The 23,565-nt window shown below is 42.0% G+C and overlaps 1 protein-coding gene and 1 long non-coding RNA gene across 3 annotated transcripts in view; both read left to right on the forward strand.

Moving 5' to 3' along the window:
- ADCY9 (adenylate cyclase 9) overlaps positions 1 to 23,565 on the forward strand; it is a 90,281-nt gene that overhangs the window by 10,813 nt on the left and 55,903 nt on the right. The gene's annotated exons all lie outside the window — the stretch shown is intronic.
- LOC131584502 (uncharacterized) lies at positions 12,818 to 18,806 on the forward strand. The gene is made up of 2 exons (XR_009278759.1): positions 12,818 to 12,986; positions 14,921 to 18,806. It is a non-coding gene; the product is annotated as an uncharacterized LOC131584502 (long non-coding RNA).

Raw genomic sequence — 23,565 nt, forward strand, 5'->3', positions numbered from 1 at the left:
AATGAGGAAATGTTCCTGTATAAGGGCATTATTTGCAAAGAGACCAGGTACAACATCAGCTCCAAATTTCCTTTGTTTAGACAGGGTGATGCTTGGGAAGATCTGTTTCCAGCAGGTCTGAGTTCAGCCTGTGCTCAGAGAAGTGGCCACAGGCGTCCAGGGCAGGGATGGAGACTCTGTGGTGTCACACACAGTGACTGTGCACCAGCAGATAACCAGGCTTTGATCTGAGGCTTTTCTCATCTATTTCCAGTTTTTAAAACTTGTCTCTTATTTAGAGGGGGTCCAGAGGAGACCACTAAGTTGATTAGAGGGATGGAGCACCTCTCCTATGAGGAAATGCTGAGGGAATGGGGAATGTTCAGCCAGGAGAAGAGAAGGTTTTGGGGTGACCTAGCTGTGGCTTTACAGTACCTGAAGGGAGCTGACAAGAAACATGAAGAGAGACTATTTACAAGGGCCTGGAGGGAAAGACAAGGGGCAATGGCTTCATGCTGCCAGAGGGCAGGGATGGATGGGATATTGGGAAGGAATTGTTCCCTGGGAGGGTGGGCAGGCCCTGGCACAGGGTGCCCAGAGAAGCTGTGGCTGCCCCTGGATCCCTGGCAGTGTCCAAGGCCAGGCTGGATGGGGCTTGGAGCAGCCTGGGATAGTGGAAGGTGTCCCTGCCATGGCAGGGGTAGAACTGGAAGGGCTTTGGGGTCTCTTCCAACCCAAGGCATTCCATGATTCTGGGAAGTTGTTTGCATCTGTCTGACTCCGTATTTGGGACTGGCCTTGCTAGTAAGATCCATGTTATGAAAGAGATTCTCTCTCATGCACATGTAAGTTACTAATGAGACAATATGAATAGTGTTTAATGTTTTACTTGCTGCTTGGCAATGTGGCATCATCTAGAAGCAGAGAGTGTTCTTAAAAATACCATGTGAGGATGAGAAAATTTATTATAAGTTGTTTCATAATTCCAATAAACCATTTAAGAGAAACATACACACCCCGTGCCTCACCCGAGGTTCTGGAATCCTTAATGATCAGCAACAATTTTTCTGCTGAGAATGTTAAAGTAACATATACGTCTTTTGTTATGAAACATTGCTGCTGCTGGAATTTGCTGTGGATACAGAGATAAACAAAAGGTCTGCTAGTCTTCACTGAACTCATGTATTTTTACCTGTGTCAGATACTTTAACTTGGTATTTGATGATAATTTTCCAGAAATAAGGCCAAAAATCTTAAATTACATAAAGCTGTTGAATCCATAGAATTGTGGAGTGGTTTGGGTTGGAAGGGACATTGAAGATCATCCAGTTCCACCTCCCTACCTTGGCAGGGACACCTTCCCCTATCCCAGGCTGCTCCAAACCCCATCCAGCCTGGCCTTGGACACTTCCAGGGATCCAGGGGCAGCCACAGCTTCTCTGGGCACCCTGTGCCAGGGCCTGCCCACCCTCCCAGGGAACAATTCCTTCCCAATATCCCATCCATCCCTGCCCTCTGGCAGTGGAAGCCATTCCCTGTGTCCTGTCACTCCATACTCCCTCTTTCCCCATGTATGTGTGTATATATAGCATTTCAGTAACTATGTGCACCCTTAGAATGTTTTTGATGTGAAAATGATCCGAGTTGTTGCCGCAGTCTGTTATTTCTCCATAATCAGATGCTTGAATCCTGTTTAGTCAGCTTGCAAAACATGTTTAATTCTTGTAGCACGAATGGCTGTGTGTTCATGAACTGGGTGACACTTCTTACTAAAAGTTTTGCTTGGCTCTATTTAATAGGGAGCATCATAGAACTTACCTGTTGGTAGCAGAAGGTGGGAGCTTCAGCACATCAAGAATGCCATTTTTTAAGTGTGAAGGCAGAGGATCCTGACAGGAAGGTGGTGGTTTCTGAGCCCTGATCAAGCATTGGGACAATCCTTTTGCTTTGTTTATCCCTGCTTGGGGATTGAGCCAGTTTGGCCATGGCTGTTTGCTGATCAGGAGTCAGGAATGATTTTGTGTCCATAACTGGGTACTGAAAGTGAATCAGACCATACGGGAGGCATTTTTATCAGGCACAGTGTTTTCTGTGTGTTATAAAAAACGCGTGCGTGATGTGGCTATATTTAAAATGGAGTACATCTGTTATGCATTTAATTCTTTCCAAGATTTCAGGAGGTGACAAAGTTGGAATTTGTCTTAAAATTCAGATTAAAATTTTGTTTTTTCAAGTTAGGAGATTTGCCTGCTCTGGCTTCCACCCTCACCAGTGCTTCTTTGAAGCAGTGGATTTGCAGAGCACTTAAAGAAACGGTATTAATTATGTATTTTGGGATTTAGGCTGTGATGGGAGTTGTATGATCCTAATATCAGCCATAGCCAAGCGTGCAGCCAAGAGAGTCATAAATTATTGTGAGTTGTGCTGCTGCTGCTGCTGTAATGGAGCGGGATTGTGCTGACAGAGCGTTATTTGTCTACCTCATTTGGAGCAAAGGATTTGTTAATTCTTGTGCTGCTTAATAAGTGCAGTAGTTGGACCATGCCCCACCAGTGTTTGTGGCAGCTTTTGAAGCACCAAATCCTCTGAATTCAAATGGCATTTGTTGAAGTTTACAGTTAGGATTGAGTCACTTCAAAGAGGAGCCAGTTAGTTTTAACAGCAGAATTATTGATTTGTGGAAATAATGTGATTGTGTGTGTTAAATGTCATCTTTGGGATGTTATGGTAACACAAGAGCCTGTGTGAGGGAAATAAATAACACAATTCAGGAACTGCATCTAATATACATTGAGCATGCCTATAGCTTGTCTAAATAAAACAGCTTTAAATGTAGCCTATGACTCACTGATAAAAGTAAAGCAAAATGTTGCTCCAGAAGTCTTTGCTGCTGTATTTAGGTGATTCAGTGTAAAATCAGAGAATCACAGCATGGCTTGGGTTGGAAGGGACCTTGAAGATCATCCAGCTCCACCCCCTGCCATGGGCAGGGACCCCTTCCACTGTTCCAGGTTGCTCCAAGCCCCATCCAACCTGGTCTTGGACACTTCCAGGGATCCAGGGGCAGCCACAGCTTCTCTGGGAAACAAACACAAAGAGTTACGCTATAAACGCAGATTTTTGGGGTCAGAAGAAGGATAGCCTGCAGAATTTATGAGAGTTTTTATTGCATATATAAAATTACAACCCCACTTTAATGACTGTTGGAGGGCAGTCTTATGGAGAGTGAACCAGTGAAATGTTGCTGGTGTTAGATGGTCATTGAAAGGATTCATCTTTGGTTTTTGGTTTGTAAACTGAGGCACCTCTCAGGCAAGGAGCAGTATTGAACTAATGCTGCTCCCTGGGGAGCCAGTGGGGCTGAGCCCCAGTGAGGTTTGTATTCACATAATGACACCAGAAAGACCCCAAAAAGCCACTCCATGTGTGCTGTCCTGCTCCCCATGGCTGAGGGACTGGGAAGGGAATGAGGGAGGGAGGGAGGGAGGGAGGGAGGGAGGGAGGGAGGAAGGAAGGGAGGAAGGAAGGAAGGAAGGAAGGAAGGAAGGAAGGAAGGAAGGAAGGAAGGAAGGAAGGAAGGAAGGAAGGAAGGAAGGAAGGAAGGAAGGAAGGAAGGAAGGAAGGAAGGAAGGAAGGAAGGAAGGAAGGAAGGAAGGAAGGAAGGAAGGAAGGAAGGAAGGAAGGAAGGAAGGAAGGAAGGAAGGAAGGAAGGAAGGAAGGAAGGAAGGAGAGGAAGGAAGGAAGGAAGGAAGGAAGGAAGGAAGGAAGGAAGGAAGGAAGGAAGGAAGGAAGGAAGGAAGGAAGGAAGGAAGGGAAGAAGGAAGGGAAGAAGGAAGGGGAAGAAGGAAGGGGAAGAAGGAAGGGGAAGAAGGAAGGGGAAGAAGGAAGGGGAAGAAGGGAAGGAAGGAAGAAGGGAAGGAAGAAGGAAAGAAGGAAAGCAGGTGAGGCAGCCTGAATTCATGGCTGGGCCGCAATCAGGCAAATCTAGCAAGGATCCTATCCCTGTGCTGGAGCTGGTCATGGCTCTGTTAGAACCTTGTAGCACAAAGAAATGGTTCTTCTTTTCTGAGCTCTTTCTTTTCCTGATGTGACTTTGCCCTGTCTCCTGAATTGAAGGAAATCAAGCTTTACACTCAAAAAAGCCTAAAATAAATGTGTTGATATATATACATTTGGATATTTCTTTATTAATATATAGCTGAACCATGATAAATGGGGATGAAATTTTACTCTCTAGTATTTACTTTTTCCTTTGTCAGGGCATAAACATTTCCCACATAGACACAGTACAGGCATTGGAAAGATCACCAGGTATTTGAGTAACTGGTGTGGATTAAAGGTGTGTTACTTGTGTATAGATATTGCAGTAAAGGAGGGTGGGTCAGGTGCCTGGTTTGAAAACTAGAGAGTCCTTTAATTTTCGTAATGAATAAACTTCTTATTTAATTTTCCTAATGAATAAACTCTGTAGCTGTGGAGCCTGTTCCTAAAACTCCCTTGTTTAGACATTTGACTTGTCTGAGTGTATCATTTTTTGGCCATGCTCATTCAATAACCTGACAGAAGAGGTGGGTCCTTGATCCAACTCCAAGCTCTCGTTGGGTGTCTCAGGGGCTCTTCCATGGTGTTCCTGCTTGCTCTTACAAACTTCTAAAAAACCCTGCTTCAATTTCCTTTTCCACAAAGTGTAATTGTTGCCAAGGTGAGGAGTTTTTAATGTGACACCACACTCATCCTGAAGATGTGCCATTGAAGCATTGCCTTGCTTGAGATTTCTACTGTACATTCTGCTATGGCAGTCCTAAACCCAGGTTTAAATCCCAAGCAATCATACCTGTGTTCACTTCTAAACCATGCCTGTGGTCCATGAGTGACATGAAGTGCTGGTCTGTGCACATGAGCTCATTTATTCATAAGAAACTGTGCTAATGTTTTGGTGACAGTCATTCCCAAAATGCTGTATTTGAGGTTTGTCCAGAAATCCAGGTGCTTGTTACTGGAGCACAGTTAAATAGACTAAATAGTGAATAGTGAGTAGCTAAAATTAGTATTATTGTTCCATGGGACACAGGGTGTCTCACTCTTTTGATTTTCTCGTATCACAGTCCCACACATTTTCAGCCTACTGCATTTTTGTTCACACGTTGAAGAGGGGATAAAGGGGAGAATTTTGCTTTGTGGCAGTATAAATCCTTCATAAAATAGTTGGAGGTCTTAAAAAGTCAAGTCTGCATTTGGATATTAGAATGAAAAGAGATGGAGGACTGTGGGGATACCAGACACTGTCATTCCAAAAACAGGATAAAGGATTGCAGGTTCAGCACAGCAGCATTTGAATTTTTTATTTTTTTTTTGTAGTTTGTTTGCCTGTTTTAATACAAAGCAGTTAATTACTTCTCTTTCTTTTGCAATGTCACACTGGCTCTAGAAGACAGAGGTTTTAAGTGACACCCTTTTGGGAGGAAGGAAGTGATTCTTTAATGGTCTAGAGTTTTCTGATGGTGATTTGCATTAGGGGCAATTCCAGCTGTTTCCTGAACCAAAATTCAGCTTTTTGGGTGTTATATGAGATAGAGAGAGCACACTCCAGCAGCAAGAGTATATCCAAGATGATTTCTGTTATTTTATGCTCCCCAAAGAAAATGCCAGGACCTTTAAAACATGGAGGAGTCCCCACCTGTGCCAGATGTGGAAGTGACTAATTCAGTAAATATATCCAGCTAATAATTTTGTTTTGGATACAGGGACTACTTAGCACAACTGTTTATGTGAGTACTTCTGTTGTGAACGTTTCTCCGTGTGTGGAGAAATTGGGAGGATTTGAACTATCAGTGTACATTGTACAAAAAAGTTTTCATGTTTTTAGCTGTTGTTTTAGCAGCCAAGACAACAGAGAGCAAATGAATGTATATAAACCATGAAAATCTGAGAGGTCATCACTAAAGTGATGTTAACAGCACAGTCAGTAAGTTGTTGAGTTTCTTCATGTTTGACTTTAAAATCCACTATTATGAGATTTGGAGATTTAATTGCTTAATTTTAAAATATATTGCCATTTTTTATTTTAATATTTTTAAATCTACTTAAATAAGATGTTAATTGGTGAAAAAAAGGTTTTAAAAGAATCTAAGTGAAAGGAAGATTAACAGCTGATTTTTTTTGACCCAGTGGGGGATGATTAATTCCCATGGTCTCCTGAGCACTAAGACCATGGTGCTTCTCTGTTTTGTGAGCTCTCCATGAAAGCTGGGTTTTCCTTCTGGATACTCTTCCATATTCTTGATTGCAGATTTTAGGGGCCACACAGCAGTTGAATTTTCTCTGTGAAGCACAACCCATGATAACTCATGTGCTCTAAAGAAAGGTCGTATTTGCTGGTAGATCATTCTTCCTCCTCCCAAAAAAAACCTGACAACTGTTTTAAGAAGTTATTTTCAGGCTGGAACGTGAAACTTGGAAGAGAACCAGACTCCTTTATAAACAAACCTTGCAGTCCTTGTCCCCTGTATAAAAAGTACTCCATATTTTTATTTAAGTTTCATGTAGTTGGTCATACGTTAATGCTCTCATTTATTCCCCTCTTTTTATTTAATTCAATGTTCTTTAGTATTTGTTTGCCAATAATTCAAAAGCACAAACAAGTGGAGGTAGTGGTGGATTTTGTGGTGGGAGTTGTAATAGTATTCCCAATGCAATTTGCTGATATGGAATAGGAAAGTAGGAAAATAGATGGGATTTGCAGATATTAGTACTATTATGGTTTCTAGCCATAGAACTCAAGAGCAAAACTGACCTCTGTGCAATATCTCACATACTTTGGTGCAAGTTTCCAAGGACCAATAGCACCATGGCAGCTTTTCTCAAAATATTGTGGCTTTTAAAGATAATTTTTAAGTGTTTGTTTTCATTGTTCTCTTGCAACTGAAGATAATCCCTGTAGGCATTATGACAGCAAAATATTTTAATGGGATGGAAGCTGTTAAGGGAAAATACTTATTCCTAAATTCTCTTTTGTATTTTTAATTACCAATTAGATTGTATCTTCTGAGAAGTAAATTAGTGAGGAATTTCAGGATGGTATTTGTGAAAATTGGAAGGTAGTGGGGAAGTGGAAGGCAAAGGCATGGTGGGTTACAATGTGAGGGAAGAGATTTTAAGAAGTTGAAAGCTGCAGGAAACTAATCAGAAGCACATTTTGGAGGCTGTTTTTTGTTTAGTCCTTAAATCTCAGAAGTTGTTTCAATAGTAGAAGAAACATCGATTAAAGAAATGTGAACCAAATGGAGAGAGCCTGGAAGAGAGCAAATGGATGGATGGGATTGGATGGATGGATGGATGGATGATGGATGGATGGATGATGGATGGATGGATGGATGGATGGAATTGGATGGATGGATGATGGATGATGGATGGATGATGGATGATGGATGGATGGATGATGGATGGATGGATGATGGATGGATGGATGGATGGATGGATGATGGAGGGATGGATGATGGATGGATGATGGATGATGGATGGATGGATGGATGGATGGATGGATGGATGGATGGATGGATGATGGATGGGTGGATGTCTAGAAAAGAGCAAGGAACTGCAGTTCTGTTAGTCAGGTGGAGAAAGCTCCAGGTGGGAGAGATGACCATGTTTTCCAGACAAGGAAAGGGTCACCTGTGGAGGGGAAGGAGCTGGAGCCACAAGCCCTGTGCTTAAACTGCTGCATGAGCTCTGCCATGTGTGGGAACACCAACACCTCCAGCAGGGGTTCAGGAGCTCTGTGGGAACAGCTCTGGGCTGTGGCTTTGGGGCAGGTGGTGAGAAGGTAACTCAGCATCTCCCAGGAGGCATCAGAAAGCTGGAGGAGCCATGGTTTATAGGGATGGATTGCTGCTGTTCCACTGGAAATAACCACACAGTGTTTCAGCAAGATGGCATCACAAGAATTTTAATCCTCTTTCTGAATAATTTGAATAATTTGGCGTAGAGCTGTTGCTGAATTACTGAGGTTGTTTCGGGGCTTTTTGTGTGTTGTGAACTATCTGGCTTGTCCAGGACACGGAATGAAAGAGAATTGCCTCACTCAAAGTAGATAGAGATGATCTTTGCTGTCATCAAAAGCCACGTGGAGCAGCAGTGAACTGCTGGAGCTGTGCCTTTCCTCACCACTGGGATGGAGGTGGCCCATCCCAGGAATGTGTTGCCCAAGGAGCTCAGGGATGCACAGATCCAGGTTTGCCCACACAGTGCAAGCTGCATGTTGGTATCATGGTACCCATTTCTGGAAGGGAAATGTGGTGTGGAACAATACTTGTTTCCCTACCCCTGTTGACAGCTGGCTGAGCAGAGCAAGAGGCTTCAGAGGGTTACTGTCTCTTTTTTTCTTCTTTTCTATTTTAGCATTTAATCAGTCTCTGCTTCTCATTACCAAAATTTTTCCTATTGGTAGAAATCCAACATCCAACAATACTAATTTTTGTCTTTATATGCACATGTAAAAGTATATAAATAAATCCATCAATTCACTTAGTTCAGAACTGAAAAAAATACATTGCAGAGGAATGTTTGAGGGTTGTTTTGCTTTTGATGTATGCTGCAGCCTTTCCAAATGCCAAGCCAGAAGCTGGATGGGATGCCTCTTTCCACCCTTGGTGCTGCAGGAGCAGCCCATGTCCCTGGCAGGTGGCTGTGACGCAGCGGCGCCTGTGCGGGAGCAAATCCGCCTGTTGTGTCTTCTCTTTCCGTGTTTATCCGCCTTTCCTTGGCCAGCCGAGTCCAACCGCGCTGCACTGAGCCAGGCCTTGGTCTGCAGAGCTGCTGATCCCTGCTCTGAAGGTGCTTTTGTTGTGGGTACACTTGTGTGATAAGTTTTTGTGATTACGAGCGTGTTTGTTGTTGGAATTTATTCCTCCTTGCTCTGCTGTTCTTGCATTTCTAAGTCCATTTAACTGGAAACTTCATTGACACTGTCTAAACTTACAAAAACAAACCAGATGTAGCTATCTGGAAAAGTTTTTGTGTGAGCTGTTCTTTCTGTAGATTTTCCAAAATCATGTTGTGAATGGTCAGATGAAAATGAAAAATAGGTGATTTGGGTGAAAATATGAGCCACAGTAGGAAAAGATCCATTTCCTCCTTGTGCAAACAAGAGCACTTGTGTATCATAAGACATTCTCAAATATTTTCTCTTCTTATTTTCATTTTTCTTTATCTACCTGTACAATTATATAGGCTTATCAATAAGCAGGTAAATATCAAAAAATAAGAAAATAAATTTGATGTCTTGATTGAGACAAAGTTGGCAAGTAATGAAAGTAATGGAAGCAGTGAGTGTTTTCTGAGGTTGCTGAGCCCTAATGGTTTATTGGTAATATTTCAGACTTAAAGCCTCTCTCAGCCATGAGGGCAGCCATCAAATCATTAATTTAATATCGTGTTAGCAGCTCTCTCCTCACAGTTATCTACAGGGAGACTAAATAAAAATACCTTAAAAAACCCATGTGACTAAGATCAAAATATCCTTAGGGGAGGAGCACTTCAAGGGCTGTTTTTAGGTACCGAAAACTTGAGACTGTCTTCCCTCTCCCTCCTGCACAGTTTGGGGTTTTATGGTGCCCTTTTTTGGTGTGGATTTTTTTGTTCAGTTGGTTGGTTGGTTGTTATGGTTTTTGTTGTTATTCTTTTTTGGGGTTTTTTGTTTTAGGATTTTTTTAAAATTAATTCTGTTTCTTTTCATAATTGGGAAAATTGTTGCATTGAAGTACTGATTTTTAAGGGTCTCAGCAAGTTTTAGGGAATTGTATTTTTTAGATTCATTTTTATCGAGGTTTTTACATAAGGATTTCTTTGCATCTGTTTTATTATTTTTTGTACCTCTTTAATTTCCTTGTTAAATTGCACAGGGTCATGTTTATTACAAAAGTATACCAGTGTATGTTTGCATCCAGTTTCCTCAATAATTTGTTCTCTCTCCAAGTTTGAAACTTGAATCTTTTATTTGGTTTTGTTCAAATCTGATGTAACAATGCCAGATCTAATTATTTAAATTTCCCATTATAACTTTCTTACAACTTAAACAGTTTCTACAGCACTGAACTTTCAGGAGCCCTGAACTTCTCCAGGCTATGCCTTACCTTTAATTTGCAATTTAAAATTACAGTGGGAGCTGTGTGCTTAAGTCATTTTGATCTCTCCATCTACAGGTTGTGGAAACTGACTTTTAAACTTGGATTGGGGAAGAAAAGCAAAGTATAAATCTAAAAGTATAAATCTATTTCACTCATTTGAAGCCCATGGTATGACACAGCACATTCCCAAGGAACGGGGAGAACTGGTGGCCTGTTTTGTTTCGCCAGTCTCCCACTCCTGTAGGACCAATGTAATTTGAATAGAACTGAGATTTACTCAAATAACCTTAAATCCTTCCATCTCACAGAATCATGGAATCCCAGGCTGGTTTGGGTTGGAGGGACATTAAAACTCATCCAGTTCTACCCCCAGCCATGGGCAGGGACACCTTCCACTGTCCCAGGCTGCTCCAAGCCCCATCCAGTCTGGCCTTGGACACTTCCAGGGATGCAGGGGCAGCCACAGCTTCTCTGGGCACCCTGTGCCAGTGCTTTTGATGGAAAGGAGATGAGTTTTTTAACTTCTCCATTGAGTTTCCAAGCTCAGGTTTTTCAGAATTGCTGGAGTTGCACATTGTTTGCTGGAGAAGCAGAGAAGCCCAACCAGGCTGGGGCTCAGGCAGTGGCCAGGATGCGTTTCCCTGCAGGATTTTCCATCACAGGAGGTTTTGTGTTTCCTGACAACCTTCACAGTTTTCCCATGCCTGTAAAGCTTGTGCAAATAACTGACCAGCAAAGCTACATCCCTACAACTCAGCCTCTAGGCTCAGCATTAATGCCCCTCAGGCTGTATCCCTCCATTCCTGCAGCTTGCTTGCACTCTGGTTTTTCCCCTTTCTTTGCTGGTTCTCCCCTTCTCATGAGTGTAACTTTTATTCAAATTAAAGTAAGGAACCACATGGGAAAGTGCATTCAGTTTAAGAGCCTGGTTCTTCTCTGCTGGTGCAGTGGTTGTGAATGCTGCTTGGAGTTTGCCTCCATCAAAATGTCAGTTTTGCATTGTTTTAGAAAAGAGCAGAAGTTAAATAAGGATTTTTAAGTAGGGGAGGTAAGTATGCTTCGCTGCTTGTAATATGATGCACACAGAGTTCATCCCTGATTTCTTGGCCTTCCACTTTCTATGTAGACTAGAACTGTTGAATTTCCAATTACCCTTAGGAAAATTTGTTTTATCTTCCTTATAGAAATGTTTTTCTTCCATGCCTCCAGTGTCTTACTTTTCCCCATTGCCCTTTCCTTCCTTCCAGTCTTTCTTCCAGGTTTCCACTCTGAGATTAAAGCCATGAAAAAGGGCTGGTTCAGTGTTTGATACAAGCAAAGAGCTGAAGCAAAGGGAGTAAATGAAGGAATGGGAGTAAGGAGCCAGGTGGGCTGGTTGGGAACCTGCTCAGCAGATCTGCTCCTGGACAGGTGCTCCCTGTCTATCTGCAGCTCATCTGCTGCAGGGCTTTCTCACTTCCTCTGCTCTCTTGCTTCTTCCTTGCAGTTGTTCCAGCTTAAGTGCCCATCGGTTCAGAATTCCCAAAGAAACGGCCAAAAATTTGATTGGAAACGGTCACAGTGATCCTTTTAATTTTATATGGACCATGACATGGGACATTGTGCAATCTCAGTGGTGATGAATCAGTGGTGAATTTCCCAGCCATTTGTTCTTCAAAATCTGTTTTAGTTGGTTTTAATGGCACAAAAATTTAAATATACGAATGGAAAAGTGGCAGAGCAGCTGAGCCTGTCCTTGTTCCTTTGCAGGAGAGAAGCCCAAATCTGGTGGGCTAGGAAGGGCCCATAAATGGCTTTCAATCTGAGTAGTTTGTTTAAAGTTTGGGTTTATGGGACCTAAAATAGAGCAAAAGGGAAAGTAAATAATATAATATCCTATCTGGAATGTCTCTTTTGCACTTGAATATAAGTGAGTGCTAGAAGGGAATCATCAGGCTGACTCTGGGAAGAACAGCTGGAGCAGGGATGACAGTGTCGTTGGATGAAGCATGGGGTGCTTGCCCACTGCCTTCCCACCCCAGACCACAGCCACCAACTCTGGGCCATAAAGGGAAACAACTTTTCTTGTCAAAATACAGCTGCCCAGCCGTTTGCTTTCTGGGAAAAATGTCCAGTAACTGCTGGTACAGCTGTGTGATGTGCAGCTCTACCTAGAAACATTTACTTACTCTGACCTTAGTCATTGGATTTTCAGAGCCCATGTGGCAGGGGCATAACATAATACTGCCAGCTGATGAATGGTCTCCATGTAGCAATGGAAAACCTGGATAGAGTTTAAAGTTCAAAAGAGTTTGCTTTTCAAAAAGAGTATTTTTTTTTTAATCAGAACAAATAATGCAAAGTACCTAATTACTTGTAGAAATCGTGCATCTCTGCATGAAGTTAATTTTTGCATAAAAAGTAGCAAATATGTTTTGCCTCATCATTTAACTAGACTTATTTCATAATACTTTTCCTTATTCCTCTGATAGTTTTAAATTTCTATAAGCTCTTTAAATGATGCAAGAAAGTGCTCTGCTGGCACAACATGTAAACTAAGTGAGTGGAAAAGTAAATATTTAAGGTTGACATATTGAAGTATAAATAGCGGTTACTGTGTGTAATGTTTCAATTGTAAAACTATTTCTAGGGCTCTATTAGTGTGCACCATTGCTTGTTAAAATGGGAATGTTTTCTAAAAGCTGCATTTCTGTTTTGGAAAGTAGATCCCAAAGTGGTCACAAAGGCGTCTCTGACATGGATCCCTTACGTGTTTATCACCCGGCCCTGGAGGTCTGAGCAGCACAGATTGATGAGCAGTGAAGTTTACCAGTCTCAGAGGTTTATCCATATATTCCAGGCTGGATTTGGTGCTGTCTAATGAAAAAATGAGGAATTGGTCAGGTAATGGGGGCTGGCTTTGTCAAATGCCACTGTTGAGTCATTTGAGGTCCAGGGTTTCTGCCTGGCTCCAGCTCGAGCAGCATTCCCTGGGAAGCTGTTTTGGGGGGGATGTGTTGTGTTGCCCCTCAGAGATACTGGAATTAACTTATCTCAGGCATCTCAGTTAGCAAGCAGAGTTTGCTTCTTCTTCTCTTTGGAACTTGATCTTTAGCATTTGTGTTTTGCAAGAGCAGAGTATTTATCCTGCCTTGTGTCTTGGAGTACCTTGTCCCACAGCCTCAGTCGAGGAACTCTCCTCTAGAATTCCCATTCTTGCAGATTTAGGGAAGAGCCCAGTGTTGTTTTAGCTGAGTTGTTCAGCAAATGAACAACTTTCCTGTCCATTCCCTGTGTCAGGAGGGCTTTGTGGCTTCCACATGGACACAAAAATGAAGGCTTTTAGTGCTGTGACATTGCACAAGAGCCGTAAACTATTCAGAGCTAAAGTTTAGCTCAGGCTGAGCCAACCTGACATTTGAACTTAATGTTTAACATGTTTTACTGTAGAAATAATATTATAGGAGGGCAGCCCTCTGTTGAGAAGTTATTGTGGTAACAACGATCTTGCAGGTAATTGTAGCTAAATCCACTTATATTTTGTATGGAAAACAAGTTTTTATCAAAAGTTTTCTGGAAGAGAATAATGTGAGTGATCTTCTAAATTTCAGCTTTTCCAGCTCTTAAAATAATAAGCTTGAAATGCAAAAATTCAGTCTCAGACTGCCCTGTAGGATGTGAACACACTGGAACCTTTCAGAGTATTCCTTCTCTGAAATGTAGTTTGCTTGGGCCAGCAAAGTTAGTAACGTTGTCAATGGTTCTAAATCTCATTATCACAGCTCCATAGACACTCCTGCTGTCTTTGTCACCTCATGCTTTCTCTTGTTGGTTTTTATTCAATTCATTGCTTTTCGTAATTTATGTGAAACATGCTTATACATTTAGCAATAAGGAGTTGCTCTTCCACTCCCATACCCCTGCTCAGGGTGATATAATAATATTTTCATAATTCCCTCAATAGAAATAATTTATTAAGTAGGTTATTCATTTATGTACCAGTTTCAAATCTAATATATAATTAAACAATAGTGTTAATGAAAATCAAGAACATTGTCCCAAGTGCTCTAAAAATGAAACAAAAAACTCTTAATCCCTGTGAATTCTGGTTTCAATAAACAAGATGGAGAGATGCAGCCCACAGCAGAAATGAATCGGTATTCAGGATAGGAATATACCTAAATATTTTCTTATAAAATGAGATTTGAGAGAGTTTAGAGTGAGGTTTTTAGAGGTTTTATTTAATGTCCTGCCTTAGATACTTAAAAGTCTAAAAGCTTTGTTCAGGATGATCAAATGTGCTGTGTTGATAATGCAATACAGATAATTTGGAGGCTGTTTAGCACTTAACAAAAGTCCCATCTTGCCAACTTTCCTCTTAGATTTGTTCTCTCCTCCAATTGATCAGCTGCATTTCTTGCAGCCTACTGCTACTTTTCCATCTCCCTAATTCCATAATGTATTTGCTCTCCCTGGCATTCCAGAATCAGCATTTGGGAGCTGTGGAAGAGCAAGGCTGCCCTGCAGCAGGGGGATACCCAGGGATGATCACAGGGTCCTGCAGGGGTTGGGTTGGAAGGGACCTCAGAGCTCATCTCATTCCACCCCATTCCACCATCCCAGGCTGCTCCAAGCCCCACCCAGCCTGGCCTTGGACACTTCCAGGGATCCAGGGGCAGCCACAGCTTCTCTGGGCACCCTGTGCCAGAGCCTGCCCACCCTCCCAGGGAACAATTCCTTCCCAATATCCCATCCATCCCTGCCCTCTGGCAGTGGAAGCCATTCCCTGTGTCCTGTCACTGCAAATCCTTGTCCAAAGTCTCTCATTTTCCTTGCAGGTTCCCTTCAGGAACTGGAGGAGCAGTTACATCACTCAAGAGCCTTCTCCAGACTGAACAATCCCAATTCTCTCAGTCTTTTGTTTCTCTTAGCCCACCACAAGGCTCACCACAAACACTTTTTACCTTCTATTTTTTTTCTAATGGTGCTTTTTTAAAATCTCTTCTACAGACTCACTTGCTGTGTTTTAAGCATATTCACATACTTTAGTCCATGTGGCTGTTCAGAAACAAACTACTCAAACTCATTTAGCAACTGTAAGCAGCGTATTTAAATCCCATTTCACATTTTATTGCAGCTTGTAAATCCATCAGTAATTGATCAGAAATATTCTTCAGGTATTCTGGATATGGTACAGTCAGGTACTTAGAATGCTGCTTTAGGCTTATTTCCTTTTTAGTGCTAAAAAAATTGGATATTTTCTCCTCATAGTACTGCCCATCATCCAAGTGTTTGAATGCTGGAGGTGAGAGTTTTCCAGTAGATGCTCCCTAATCTCAGAGCTCAGGAAGGACCAGCTCACTTCCTGACGTAGGGATTACTGATTTGACTTTTGCAAATCATACATATTTCTGTCTTCAGCAGCATTAGCTCCAATACATTTGTATAATTTATAAAGCTTTAATCCCAACATGTTGTACAGGTTGTATGTAGTTGACTCTTATCACACAATGTTATCTTGAGCAAATATTTAATTTCTTTAATCTCCCCAGAAACGCAAAGTGCTAATTTATGATGCAGTTGCATTCAGGTTGAATCTTAATTTCATGTGTGTATCACTTAACAGATGCTCTGGGGAGTGAAAACTCCTATAATTAGGTTTGACATATGTTTTCATGCGAGGTGAAATAGTTTGCATGCTTCTAGAATAAATATTGACTGCAGCCCGGATTTATAATCCCAGTAAACAATTGGACATGTGCTGGGAGTCCTCCACGCCAAGTGTAAGCTGTGGCTTTGGGAGCATGGACCCTTGTGATTCCAAAATATTGAGTCCTTCCTAATGGCCTTTTTTTGTTGTTGTTTTTGCTCCAAAAAAGGGCAAGATCAAAGTGCAGTCTGTTCTTTCCTGCCCTTCTAGATATACAAAACAGCTGCAAAGCACAATCAGCTATTGTAGTGATATGTGCCCCAGGTCTATAAATAGATGGAGAGCTGCAGGCTTGAGCTGTGCTGCTGCACAGGCCAGGGGATTTTTGCTTGGGGTTACTAAACATTCCCTTGCTTGTTTGTGGTTTAGAACCATCATTTCCGAGGCTGCTATATTCCAATTGAATTGGAATTCAAAAGGATTTTGCCGTGGAAGCTTTTTGTGACTTCGCTGTTTGCATTTTCTCCTTTCTTTTTTTTTTCTTTTTTTTCTCCTCCAACACACAAGAATTTTGCAGGTTTCTAAAGAAAGCCAATTCAAACATAATTATTAATCTGCTCACTCAAAAAAAAAAAAGAAATTTAGCTGTGATGTATAGCCCTAGTGGGAAGTTTCCAGAGGAGAGTGAGAATCAGAACCATGTTTCATTAAACTGTGGTCTGGCCTCTCCTCCTGGAGCCTGGAAATGTGGAGTGCAACACTTGATAAGAGCTTTGTGTTCTCCTGAACTGGGAGGTGGGTGGCTGTGTGAGTACGCTCTGCCTCCTGTGCAGGAGGGATCAAATCTGCGTGGCAGAGCCAGAGCTGACAGAGCTGTTCCCAGATTTTTATTTTTTTTTTAATTCAATATGCTGCATATTTTTTATTCATTATGTTAACTCAGAAGAGCTGTTGAGAGTGTGCAAGCTAAGGACTTGTTAGATGATGAGAGAAAAATTAGTGTATTTGGCAGAAGTGAGGTGTTGGAGATAATTTGGGTTTTGAGTATCCAGGAGGTGGCTGAAGCTGCTGCTGGCAGAGGTGAAGCAGACTTTAAACTGCTCTTCTCTTTTACCAAGCTCTCTCTTCCCGGGCAAGCTATTGATTCCCATTGCATTTCAACAACATTAGCACCTCACAGTATCAGTAGTGCTGTCCTGCTTTAAATTTAAATGAGAGGGAGGGATAAAAATAGCTCCTTTGGCATTTCACATGGGTACTTTTCAGCTGTAACCTTCATGCTTTGAGTCAGGTGAACCACTTCACCTTTTGAGTCTTTCTCCTTTCAACAACAGGACCTGAAAATTGGATTTACCACTGTGAATCAGGAGGTCTTGCCCCTCACAGGCATCTCATTGATGGTGCATAAATGCAATCTCAGTATATCTGGTCAATATTTTCCAAGGCCATGTGAGGTTATGGTGGAAATTCCTCAGAACAGAGCATGAATTTCTAATTTTTAACCTACTTATTGTTTCTGAAGAAATAGCAATAAGAATGTTGAAGAAAAAATGTTGACAGTGTTGAAATCTCGACTGAAAGGAATTCATATTTACCTGAATTCAAAAAATGCACCTAATATGACCTTTCTCTGTGAAAATTAGAGCATGAAATGGAATTTTAAATCAAGTATGACAAAAACTCGGAAAACTTCTTCTTGCCTGTGTGTTCTGCTGCATCAGTGACAATGTCAACTAGACAGGCACACAGCAAATCTTGGAAACAAATCAAACTTTTCCTGTAGTTTGCTATGCTGCAGCCATTTGATTTCCATTTGGTTTGTTTAAACAGCACAATACAGGTTGTTGAGGGACCTCTGAAGGTGTCTTGTCCAAACTCGGGCTCAGAAGAGGTTTAGAGCTGGGTTTTGGAACATCTCTCCCACTGTAATTTGTCCTCATCATACCCTGTCCTGGTGCTGTGCTCCTCTGGGGAGCCTGGCTCTCCTCCTGCCCTGTTAGGTGGTTGTAGCGTTCTCCTCTCAAAGCTCCCAAAATCCAGCTCTGGCCTCACACATCAAATGCTTCAGCCCCCTGATCATCACCATCACCATCAGACCCTGATGATCCTCTCTGGTGTCACCCCAGTGCATCAGCTGCATCTCTGGGGAGCCCAGAACTGGAGGTGGTTTTCCAGGTGTTGTTGTGAGTGCTCACTGGGATGCTCTCAGTGCTCAGGTCTCTCTGAGGAGCAGCCTGCCCTGTTGACTGCTGCCAGTTTGTCATCATGTCCTGTCCCCCCCAGTTTGGTGTTGGCTGTGAACTCAGTGGTGACATGAAGTTGTTGTCATCTTACTCAGACTGAGATCTGCAAAGCGAGGAGCTCTCACTCTGTGTGGCAAGGAGCCAGAACAAACCTGTGTGCAGGACTTGGTGAAAAAATCTCCATCTGAGAGACCCCAGTGCTTCACCTCATCAGCTTCAAGCAAACAGACCTTTCTAAAGCACAGCAGAACGAGGAGAGGGAAGTGCCAAACCTTGCTCTCAGCTCTTGCTTTCAGGCTGAGACAGCCACAAGGAGAAAGGATCCGTTTCTCCACAGCCACTGAGGCTCATCTGTGTGGAGGCAAACACAGTGGGAGAGGCTGAGAGAGAAAATCAGCCTCCTTCCTGCAGATTGCACTGAGGATTTTAGCTGCTTTGGGAGCACTTGGGCTCTTCCTTAGCTTTAGATTTTGGTTTATCCTCTCTTTTTCAGTGGAGACATTTCAAAATGTAATTACAAGATGGATTCCATCTCTTCTTATTGGAACGAAACGGAATAAAAACATGCAGATATGGAGATGCACAGATGATCCATCTGGTCACACACAAAAAAATAGAGGGAGGGAGGGAAAGGAGCATCTTTTGTTTTCTTTTCCAGCCAGAGGGTTCCTGTGGGAGGCCAAGCTGCAGGCACAGCAGGGATGTGTGTCCCTCAGCTGGGCACATCCCTGGGTGCCCGAGGACCTACCAGCCATCGAGAGGGTCCAGGAGCAGCACAGGTTTCACACCAAAATCACTGCTTCAGGCTTCAGTGAGCACAGCTACTTTTTTTTTTTTTTTAATTATCTTTTTTACCCCCAGGCTTCTGTGCTTGCTGGTTTGCCTGAGAGAGAAAGTGCAGCTTCCCTGGGTGTGTGCACAATCCAGGTCCAGCAGAAAAGACAAATGCTTTGCTTGTGCTGTGGTGCTAATGGGATAGCAGATTTCAAATAATCAGTTTTCCTCTAAAGTAAACAGTTTTATGCTTCTGACAGAAAAGATGAAAAGCACACCTCCTTTTAAAACCAGACCTTGCTCCTTAACACTGTGGCAGCTTTATAAATAAAAAAGAAAATTAAAACTACTGTATAGGCTTGGTATGAGAAATTCTTTCTAGGAAATACTGTACGATTTCCATATTCTGTGTATTCTCTGTATTCTGCAAAGAGGACACCCAGCTGTTGTGTAGTACCTTGGGTTGATGGCTGTGACTTAGTGGAGCCCTCCAGTAACTATTAGAAAAGTATTTCCTTTCTCACTTTTAAGTTTATACTGTTCCAGTCCAGTTTCCAAACAAAATCTTGCGTGAAATTCCAGTGGCACGGATCAATGCAAAATTAAAATGTCCTTTCTTGGACTAGGAAGCTAACTGGAAAAAAAGACACTGAATTACAGGTTTAGCAAAAAAAATTTGGTACAGGTTGGGTTTTGTGCTTTGTAGGAAGATAATGCTCTTCATTTTGAAGCTTCATTTTCCTAAGAGCCATGAATAGAGGTTTCCAGCCTAGGGAAGTGTCCCAAGTGGAACAAAACCCATTGTATTAGCAATGTATATTTCTGTGTTTGTGTGTATCATAATATACTTATCATCCAGATTTTCCTGTTGTTTCTGAGATACTATATGATGATGCTTTTTAAAGGAGAAAAATTTCTTGCTTATGATATCTGCAGCACTAAAATGTCTTCCTTTATATTAAAAATTGTTTTTACAATGTATTTCTTCACTTAATGAAAAATGTTAAAATTCAACAAGTTTGTTAATAAAGCCTTTTAGACTTAATCATTTTGGAGGGTACTTTATATTTTGACATCAAATTAATCTATTATTTGTCTATTGGTGCTTAAGGAAGGAAAGTGTGCAAAAGCAACAGGACAAGTGAAATAAAATCAGAAATACACTCAGGAAGGCAAAATATCCGTAAAGAACAGAGATGTCACTGTACACAAAGGTGATGTGAAAACTTACACTGGATTTTGGTGTTGGTGACAGGGAATAGATGTACTGACCAAACTGTGAGCTCATCTGTAAATCATGAAAAACCATTCTGTGATGTCAGTGTCTTTAATTTCAGTTTCTATGAAGGAAGATACTGCAAATCAAATGGTGATTTTAGCACTGTCATTTTTTACTGCTTTTTTGCTTTGCATCTCTGAGGTGTGCAGCTCCCTTGCTGTACTCTTGATAAACTTCTAAATCAGCAAGAGCTCTTACAGGTTATCTCATGGTCATGCTGAAAAATGTCAAAAGTTGGTTATAAAATCCTGCCTTTATATAAAATAGTTTATACAAATGTGATGGTAACAAAAAGCATATTCTGTTTCTCATTCAAACAAGTTGTCTCAAATACTTTTGAAAAAAAGAATTGCTTGTTATCAGATTAAAAAACCCACACTTTTTCAGATGAGTAAGCTAAAACCACAGTGATTCATCGTGTTTCTGAGAAACCTTGATCCCTAACCTCAGGGAAAGAGTAATCCCACAAAATACTTCATTCTTCATTGAGGAATTTTGTTTTTGAATGCTTAAATCTTCAAATAAGCAATGAAAGACTTCATTAGGCAAATGACTCTGTGGAAGTACAAAGGAATTGGGCTATGGAGTTGTCTTTTCCAATTCTAACAGAGTTGTGGCAGCAAATGGGAGCAGTGTCAGAGAGGCAAATACAGAGGTTAGGGAAATATTTAGCCTTTGTTGGATTTCTTGCAGTTTTGCTAAGTACAGCCAAGAGCTTTTTTTTTTAGGGTTTGATGGGGAAGGGGATATTTCCTTTGTTTCTGTGCTTTCACTTGATCTTCAGTCCTTAGGTTGTTTTTTAAAGCTTTTTTATTTTTGCCTAAAGGCTGCAAATAAATAGGTTGTTTTTACAACAATCTTCTTGAGACCTGTAATCTTTACTTTCCCCAGTGACTTCTATACCTCAAAGTGATTAAGAATAACTCCACATCTAAATGAGAAGGGATGTAAGTTACCCAGGGGCAGCACAGAGCCCCAAAAATCAAGCTGTGGGGACTGATCCCTAATTTCCATGGATCCCATAAATGCAGTTTATTGCCCTTGCATGGCTGCTCTCTTGCTGAGTGCTGTAACCCCCTTTGCAGAGGCTGGAGAGACACCAGACCTCAGTGATGATCTCATGGTTTAATACTCAGCTTGAACTTCCAGGTGGAGGGTGATGCAGGAATTTGCTTGGACCAAAGTAAGTTTGCATACCAGAAACTTTCTGTCAATAAACCTGATACCGTTCAACCACAGAGAAAGCTTCCCTAAGAATAACTTTTTCCCCATTTCGTTCCAAGATGTGAAGTATTTGGCATATCACGAAACTACTGTCTCTTACGTGAGTTTATCAGCAGATTACGCAGGGTGCTTCTCTATCTCGCATGCAAGCGCAACAGAAACATTATTTATGTTGTATTTGTGTAGATAGGAGATGCCTCTTCCTAAGGGCTGGGAGATGGCTGAGTCAGTTCTCCAGTAAGATTAACTGGAGGAGATAGCAGGGCACTCTCTTTGGGTTTGGTTTTTTGAGATGAGATGAGATGAGTTTCCGCAGTGAACTGTCTATTTATACCAGCTCAGAGCCCACTGATTTTTCACCCCCGTTGTTTTTGCATTCCAGACACATTCCTGCGCTCCCCAGTAATAACTTGTAGCCTGAGGGTTTGAAATGTAATCAGCTAGTTATTAGCACAAAGTCTGAGAATGTTTTTGCAAAGGATGGAGAAATCAAATCTGGGCCGTGAGCTGATGGAGGAGCTTGGGGTTGTTGGGGGCTTGCTCTGGTATGAAGTAGGCTGCCAGGACTGGTCCAAGTGCAGGGAATAATAATAGATGATTAATAGAATATTCAAACCTTGGAGAAACAGAAATGCTGATTTTACCCATGTCTGGTTTATGTCACTTGAAGGACTTCTTGCTTGTCTGGTGGTGCTGGTATCTCCTTCGCTCTTAAAAATAAGTTTGAGTATCAGCACTGGGCAATGATCTGCTTCTGGGAGTGAGGGGATGGACTCATTTCAACAGAGCCAGTGGAACATTTCAATGGATGTGCATTTGGAGAATGTTTTCTTATTTAATGTCACTCCCACTGGATAGATTTAATGACATGACATAATGATGATCAGGTAAATCTGTTGGGTAGCAAGTGACAAATCTCCGTATCTGTGTCATCGGTGTTCGTGTGGATACATGAAAGAATTCATTACCTATGTTACGTACTTTATGGGCATGAATCATGTTCTAATCCGTCATGTTGTGTTATTTGGTGAAGTACATGCTGCTACAGTCATCCACCGTTTGAAGTACGTACACAGGACCACAGGTTTACCTGGGGTCACCACGCATGGTTTAAGGCTTGGCACGAGATACCTGTGTTAGTTCTGATGAGTCCTGACCCAGGTGTTTGGCTCCTCTGTGCTGGGAGCTTTGAGGGATGGGCTAAACCCCTCAACAGCTACTTGTGTGACAGAAGATTTGTTTTCTGTCCTTGCAGTTTTGGGGGTGGGGGGTGTAATCACCCTTTTTGCCCGTCATGTTGTTTTCCAGAAATAAGAAATGCAGTGAACTCCACTGGACAGTGATCCAATGGGAGAGAGCAGTAGAAGATGTCCTAGAAGATCAAGGCCAGGTTGGAACTGGTCTAGAGAAGGTGTCCCTGCTCATGGCAGGAGGGCATTTGAGCTGGATGGTTTGTAAAGTGCCTTCCAACCCAAACCATCCCACAATTCTGTGATTCTTTATTGTGGTGTTTTCCTGACTCCTCAGAGTTTGGGTGCTTTGGCACTCATAAGAAGCCAGAGCCTGAGGAGCACAAGCTGGAAACTACTGGAGATTGAATCAGCTGTTGGACAAGACTTCCAGTAAAGAGCTGGCCACGTTTTTCCTCTCACACAGCCGAGCAAGAGCCCGGTGTCCTTTCCACCGGGTGACAGCGCTGTCCTGCAGCAGCCCCATGGCCTTGGGAGGCTGCTCCATGTGGAGCAACTCGTGATCCATCTCCAGGATGGGTTTAGTGCCATCTGGGTGAAAGAGATGCGTGCTGTGGATCCAACCTGGTGTCTGAAATTACGGCTGCCGTGCGAAGAGGAAGGGATGGTTCAAATGTGGCCTGTCAGGACTGGAGGTTGCCTCAGTGTTGTACGCTGAGGAAATGGAAGGGATTTCAGAAACATTTTGACTCTATGAATAAACATAATTCTGGCAATATTTCCTTTTTAACCTTGTTTTTTGGACTTTCAAATGGTTTTTATTTTGGGGAATGATTATTTGTTTATTATGATTATTTTACCTAAGGAGGGAAATAGACTGAAAAGCTGATCCTCTGCTTGAGGGAGACACAACACTCAGTAGCTGTTCTGAAAAGAGCCGTGGCTCTGAAATTAATCTTATTTTGAGCTAGAAACACTGCAAATACTCAGTGGCTGAAGCTTGCCAGTTAAAATACATCTACACTCTTAGGTGGTGTCTGCTTAGGTGGTAGCTGCTCTTGGGAGTTTCTTCACCACCTCACCAGTGTTTATACCACTGTGAGATATTGTTATTCTGAAGTGC

This window comes from Poecile atricapillus, chromosome 14 (assembly GCF_030490865.1).
Source record: "Poecile atricapillus isolate bPoeAtr1 chromosome 14, bPoeAtr1.hap1, whole genome shotgun sequence".
In the NCBI taxonomy this organism is placed as follows: Eukaryota; Metazoa; Chordata; class Aves; order Passeriformes; family Paridae; genus Poecile; species Poecile atricapillus.